The sequence below is a fragment of the Enhydra lutris genome, unplaced genomic scaffold, assembly GCF_002288905.1.
Source record: "Enhydra lutris kenyoni isolate GAN:26980312 unplaced genomic scaffold, ASM228890v2 scaffoldscaffold194, whole genome shotgun sequence".
In the NCBI taxonomy this organism is placed as follows: domain Eukaryota; kingdom Metazoa; phylum Chordata; class Mammalia; order Carnivora; family Mustelidae; genus Enhydra; species Enhydra lutris.
The window spans coordinates 27,231-34,697 of NW_019154278.1; the positions used below are offsets into that span (position 1 = coordinate 27,231).

Here is a 7,467-nt window from a genome sequence, read left to right on the forward strand (position 1 = left end):
CGTGGGCTCTCGCCTTGGGCTCGGAGCCAGCTTCGGCGAGGCTGGGGGCTTGCAGTGCACGGCTTCTTTGCCAGCTCACAGCCACACCGGCTTCGGTGGCCTGGACGCGCAGGGGGCTGGAGGTGGGGGAGCTGCTTTCCACCGGTAGGTCCCCGCGCGGCTCTCAGCCCTGGCCGCCGCGGCGCCGCCCAGAGCTACATCCAAGATCCCCTGCTTCCCTCCAGGCTACTCTGAGCAAGGATGCTCCCGAGCTCCAAACTCAGGCCGCCCGGGCAAGTGTCTTTATAAACCCAGAGGATGGATGTCCGGGAAGCACTACAACTGTCTTGAAGTCAGTTGTTGCATCAAATACTTCATATTTGGCTTCAATGTCATATTTTGGTTCTTGGGAATAGCATTTCTTGGAATTGGACTGTGGGCGTGGAATGAAAAAGGAGTTCTGTCTAATATCTCGTCCACCACCGATCTCGGAGGCTTTGACCCAGTCTGGCTCTTCCTCCTGGTGGGAGGAGTGATGTTCATTTTGGGATTCGCAGGGTGCATTGGAGCGATACGGGAAAACACTTTCCTGTTGAAGTTCTGGCAGTGCTGTGAGGCTTTTGGAGCTGATGATTGGAACCTAAATATTTGCTTCAATTGCACAGATTCCTACGCAAGTCCTGAGCGATGCGGCATGCCATTCTCCAGCTACACCAAAGACCCCGCAGATGTCATCAACACTCAGTGTGGCTGTGATGCCAGGCAAAAAACAGAAGTTGACCAGCAGATTGTAATCTACACAAAAGGCTGTGTGCTCCAATTTGAGAAGTGGTTGCAGGACAATTTAACCATGGTGGCTGGTATTTTCATAGACATTGCATTGCTACAGATTTTTGGGATCTGCCTGGCTCTGAATTTGGTTAGTGATATCAAAGCTGTCAGGGCCAGCTGGTAGAGCCCTGCCTCACTGCTGTATGACACTGGACGGACCCAGTGTCCCAGCCATATCCACACCGCAATCCCACGGGATGGAACGGCTGAGAACTTGGATTTGGGCAGTTACAACTGGGAAATGCTTCTCACTGATGAAATTAAAAAGACAACCAGTATGAAAGTCATTGCGCCGTGCATCTCTGCTGTATCCACGAATTTATAGATGGTTGGATACTTACCAAACAAACAAACAAACAAAAAACCGGAGGGTGAGGGACCCAACTGTACTTGAATTTGTGGAACACACAGTCTTGTTCATTCCTTCAGTGATCAGGGGGCTGGGACAGGCGGGTTTTGCTCTTCGTCAGACCTGGAAGGGACTTTCTGGTCCATGGCCTAAAGAAGTGCATCTTTTCTAAAACTCAACCCCTAACCTGGGAGGGCTGTGGGGTTTTTTGTTTTGGTTTGGTTTTTGGTTTTTCAGGTTTTTTTTCAGTTTGTTTGTTTTGTTTTTTGGCATCCCAAAAACTATCATCCCAAGAAGAAAACAGCTGGTCTTTGGTTCAGATGTTGTGATCACATTCAACAAGTCACGTGGGTGGGCACACCTGGTCCCTCCTGGAGTGTCTCTTTTAAGGGGACTTATGTGTTTCATGTGTATGGAGTAAGGGCTTTGGAACACTTAATGATGCTGAATTTTAACAGGACAGATTGTTGTTGTCAGTAGGCCTGAGCTGTATTTTCCATGAAATTCAAGGAAAAAATGAGGTTAATGGAGAGGCATTAACTAATACCCCTCACTCCAGCCCACCAAATTAGTTCTTGGATTCTTTGGAAACTGGAATATTGTGGGTTTTGTTCTGCCTTTTTCATGTGTTTTTGTTTTTGCCTCCCAAAAGTGGGAGCTAGAATAGAGTTTCTCTTAAAGCATTTTCTTACTCAGCTCAAATATTAATTTTTTTGGTGTACTCTCCCTGCATGATCTGTGAATATGACTCTACCAGCTCCTTTTCCTGCCATCTTTCTTACAAACATTTATACATGTTTTTTGGTCAGCATTTATTTCATAAGTTCACCACCCTGAGCAGTGTGGCATGTCCTCCGTGGCCAGGGAGGGTCCCGCCGGCTGGGCTATTACAAGTGTTTCTGTGGACTCCATGATCCCTTTGCCCTATCAGTCTTTGGGGCCCCATCTGCAGCCCCTCCCCCCCTTCTCTTTGAATGGAATCGCACCTAATTCTGAAACAGTGTTGACACAATCAGAAATATCCTAATTTTTTTGTTCTTATTCTGGTTTCAGTTTGCTTTTATTAAAAGAAACAGTGCATGGCCAGATCTCCTTCTGTTCTCATAGTGCAGACTAACCATCAGGATGGTAACAAAGCACAAATACTATGGAAGGCAGTGCATCGATGGGACAAGCGTTCTGTGACCCAAAGTGGGAAACCACTTTCAGGTGCTGCCACTCACCTGTCCCCACCAGCCTGGGGAGGGATGAATTTTGCCCTCTGATTTGAACCCAGCTGGTTTCTGCCAGGAGGTCCCTTTCCTGGGGAGCATATCATAGCCTGTGGAATGCTGGGAAAACCACAGGTGTCTTTTGCAGTGATGACGCACTTGCCAACACAAAACTAGGCATCCAGTGAGCAGGCTTTATGGAAACTTAGCAAGGTTTTCTGTTTTAGCCCCATGTTGCATCACAGCGGCTGATGAATGTGTTAATCTGCTCAGAGGAAGGACAAAGATTCTTTGAAAATTGTCTCAGGAGTGTGGGTGTGTGTATGACTGCATGTGTGCTTTGTGTCTCTGTACGGTTGGAGATGTTCATTCCATATCCCGGCTGTAAGATAACTCTGTGTCATCTCTGCCCACACGCAGTTGTCATTCTGTGGTATCATTACAACCTGGAGAAGACTTGAGCCCTGCGGTTGGCACTCTTGTCTCTTTTTATTACCTCATTCTCCAGTGAACTCCATCCGACCAGTTGATTCAGAATCAGGCAAGATGCCCTCCCTTTGGCACATCCAGTGAAAGGCTAATTGGCAAGTCCAAGTGAGTTCTAAATTTTAATTAATTACCCTTTATTTTTTACACTTGAGAGTGGTTGTAATTAAGGCTGTCATTAATAAACTGGTTCATCTTTAAAAAAAAAAAAAAAGATGCTACAACTATATATTTTCACACCCCCTGTGAAAATTTTCACATTTTTATTCAAATGAGATGTCCTTTCTACTAAATGTGATATTGACTTTTGGAAGTCAACCAAAAGTGATAAACCAAGGCTAGCAAGCATTATGTTGTTCCCTTACCTGAGGGTCAAATGACTCTTGCACTGCCATGTTTTACACAGAAATCTGATGTGTTCTTATCACACGTGACAAAATAACTTACTACATTTCAACATTTAGTATGAAATTACAAACTCAAGAAACATTATTTTTAGTTTTTTTCTTAACTTATGGCTAGTATAAATTACTTTGGCATCTTCTTTAATAAATTGTAACAAAACAGACTAAAACCTGTTTTAATAATTGTCTATTCTAACAGACAGGAAAACATACACAATTGAAAAGAGTTAAGAAGCATAAGCACTGAGTTGACAAAAATAAAACCAGAGAATATTTAATTATGTGATGAGTTCAGATTATGTAGACAATATTGAAAATTATGAGAAAGAAATTCCAAAATATTTTCCCCTTTTGGTGGCAGAATTTTTAAGTTGTGAATTAATGAGATTGTGCTTTTAGCTTTCTACTTCATATTGCCTTATTTTAAGTCTCCATAAATCATGCCTAATTTTCTTAGCCAAACATGAATGAAATGACAAAAGCTTTTAATAATTCATAAAGCAGTAAAAGAAACAACTAAAATTATATTCTGCCAGCAAAGACAGAAACTCTGTGATTTTTTTATTGATACCCACATTTTCATAGTAATTATAAAACAAAACATATCTCTACTTCACATGGATTATTTGGCATCAAGTATTTTAGAGAGGCTGATTCTGTACAGACATGTAGAGCTACAGTTCAGATTTATACTCGGAAAAATCTAACAGTACTGAATGTTTTAACTGGAAAGAGTGCCTGAGTTTAAGTAATTTTGGTTTATTTATATTGATATTTTATAAATACAGTGAAGATTTCTTTAGGATTCATTTACTCCTTAGTATCAAATGAAACTCTAAGGATATTTGTATGATCACTACTTGTGAATTTAACAACAGGCTATGTCATGTTTAGCCCCAGACCTAGAGGAAAGCAATTAAGAAGGTATACAAAGCTTTACATGTCACTGTTCTAACCCAGGTTTTTATGTCAATGGCTCCCTAATTCTAACTGAATTAAGTCCTAATTCGCAGTCTACATTGACAATTATCCACTTTGGGAACTGTTATGGACTGAACTGTCTACCTTCAAAATCCCTATGTTGAAGCCCTAAGCCCATGGGGCTGTATTTAGAAATAAAGCCTTAAAGGAGGTAATTGAGGTTAAATGGTATTATAAGGTTGGGGCCTGAATACTATAGGGCAAGTACCCTTATAAGAAGAGATAGAACCACCAGAGCTTTCTCCCTCTCCACATGTACATGAGGACACAGCAGGGAGGTGGCCATCAACAAACCAGGAAGAGAGGTCTCACTAGAAACCAACCCTAATGGTGACCTTGATCTTGGATTTCTAGAGTCTAGAACTGTTAAAAAATAAGTTCTTGCTTAAGTTGCTCCATCTGTGGTATTTTGTTATGGCAGCCCAAACCAACTAATACAGGTTTCTAGTCTGCCTTTTCAGTCTTACCTCCTCCTTCTCCTATTGGAACTGCATCCTATCTTTCACTTACAATCTTTTTCTTACTTATGTCCCACACTGACCTGCTAGAATTCTACCTAAATGCTGAAGCCTGTGTCAAATCCACCTTGAAAGTAGATTTCATTCTTCTTTCCCATATGTTCCCCTCCCCCAATAACATAAAATCTCTACTGCTTGGAGTCCCATTAACATTTTGCATATCTCCAGTGTAGACATGATATACTGTCTCATATTTTATCTGTTTGGTTATCTGTCTCACCTCTTCTATTGGATTCATGAGACCATATATCAATTAGTTAACTCTTTTTGAGTGTCTACTCTGTGCCAATATATGGTTACCATTTACTAGGTATTTTTTATTGAATTCATTAGAATGAAAAGAATAACAACAACAATAATAATAGACAACAGAAAAAGGCAACTTTCAACTCAATATATGTTGTGTCTCAAAATCACAGGTATTAGAAAGTAAGGAACAGTCAGTGTCCCACAAACACTGTACTTTTCCCAACAACATGTTGAAGACAGAAGTCTTTTATAAGGAAGGATAGGATCAGATTACCTCCTCATTTCCTTTCAGTTACTCTATACTGGGCCTTGAACAAAGATATATTAAGTAGTTTTTGCTCTATTTGAGTTGGTTGTGTATCAGGCTAGGTAACTAGTATAATCCCTGTGTAGTTATCAACAAATAACAAGATATGTAACTAACAAAGGTAAGCAACACAAACTAATTTATATCTCACTATACTGTACTGCTTCCTTTATGATGGAATCCTTTATGTGGGACTCATATGAGCTCACTATTGAATTTGTGGTGCTAAGAATTATTTTTCTCATTTAGAAAGAAGAAGCTATGTAAAATTTTGCCCCAGACTCTTTACTTAAAATAGTTCCCAGTACAGAACATTTTCTTTCTATATTTCTTCTCACTCCAGCTGCTTAAAAATCTTTTTACTCCCTTGCTATCATTTTATGAATTATTCCGTATCTGGCCTTAACATAGGATTTCATGAAATAATAGAGATATCTCTATCTCTGTAGATACACCTATATTCTTTTTTAAAAAAGATTTTATTTATTTATTTGACAGACAGAGATCACAAGTAGGCAGAGAGGCAGGCAGATAGAGAGCAGGAAGTGGGCTTCCTGCTGAGCAGACAGCCCAATGTGGGACTCGATCCCAGGACCCTGGGATCATGACCTGAGCCAAAGGCAGAGACTTTAAACCATTGAGCCATTCAGGCACCCTGTGATACACCTATTCTAATGGAGATTTTGGAATGAAAACTAAAACATAATTAGTCAAAAAGTACTGACCTGGAGATAATTTTTATGATATTTATTTTTAAAATTAAGTTGAAACCTAACATGCATTTGAGGTAACCTACTTGCACATCACTTTAAGTTAATAACTAGTTATTCTTACCTTTTAAAACATATGCAAAAGAAAAAAGCTTTGCAACATATTATAGAGCTGTTTTTTTTTTTCCCCAGGATGAGGTTTACACCTTTATTTATTTTTTAAAAGATTTATTTATTTATTTGAGACAGAGAGAGATTGTGTGGGGTGGGGAGAGAGGGAAGGAGAGAAGCTGACTCGCCACTGAGAGCAGAGCTTGATGCAGGCCTTGATCTCACAACCCTGAGATCATGATCTAAGCTGAAATCAAGTCACCCCGAGGTTTGCATCTTTAATAGAAAATATATTTTGAGGGGCACCTGGGTGGCTCAGTTACTTAAGCATCTGCCATTTTGCTTGGGTCATTGACCCCAGGATCCTGGGATGGAGATCCTAAGATGGAACCCCCCATTGGGCTTCCTGCTCTGTGTAGAGTCTGCCCTCTCCCTCTGCCCCTCCCACTGCTTGTGTTCTCTCTTTCTCAAATAAATAAATAAAATCTTAAAAAGAATAAAATATATTTTGACAATTCTTTATTTCAAAATATATGTCAAATCAAATCATGTTTTTTCCCAATTAACTTAGAGCCTGAGAATTCTCAGATTATGATAGTAAAAACTTCATATTTATGCACTCCCTCCTTTGAAAGATTATATATCAGTGCTCTTTGCCATGTAATTGTCTGCCTTGTATAAAAGTATTATATTTCTATACCCAATTGATTTTAGGCTTGGCCATGTTACTTGATTTAGCCAATGAAATAGGAACAAAAGCAAAAATATATCAGTTCTGTGTGGAAGTTTTAATAGTCATTGCATATATTGGCCAGTTTCTTATTTCTGCCCTTGCCATGAAAGAACAACATATATTCAGAGAATTTCTCCTTTAGCCTTGGTTCCAGAATGAGAAAACATGAGGAGCAGACCATAGCCCTAAATCAGAAAACCTGAGTCTGACACAGCCTGAAGTTGAACTATAACTGACCTGAAGACTATTTTGTAAGGGAGACAGAAGATTGCTACTGTAAACCACTGCAATTTGGGATTATTTGACTAAACAAAGAATTTAGATATTATAAGGGCCTTCTCAAATATCTACCAAAGACAATCTTTACTATCTAAGACCTGGCAAATAATTGACTGGGATTCAAAAGACATCAAAGTCTAGCTTCTATTGGTAAGTTTATCTGAAAATCCAACAAATTATGTTTTTAGGCCTGTAGCCTTTAAACTTTTCCCTGGAGACTTCTACTTCTTTGTAGATGGAGTAGACATACTTCTATCTATTTTTCCCCACTGAGTACAACTGAAAGCCTGGGCATTCTATATAAAATAAAGATAAGAGG

At 39.8% G+C, this 7,467-nt stretch overlaps 1 pseudogene; it reads left to right on the forward strand.

The window, feature by feature from the left end:
• Positions 1-301: 301 nt before the first annotated feature.
• On the forward strand, positions 302-934 carry LOC111140146 (annotated as a pseudogene).
• The last annotated feature ends 6,533 nt before the right edge of the window (positions 935-7,467 follow it).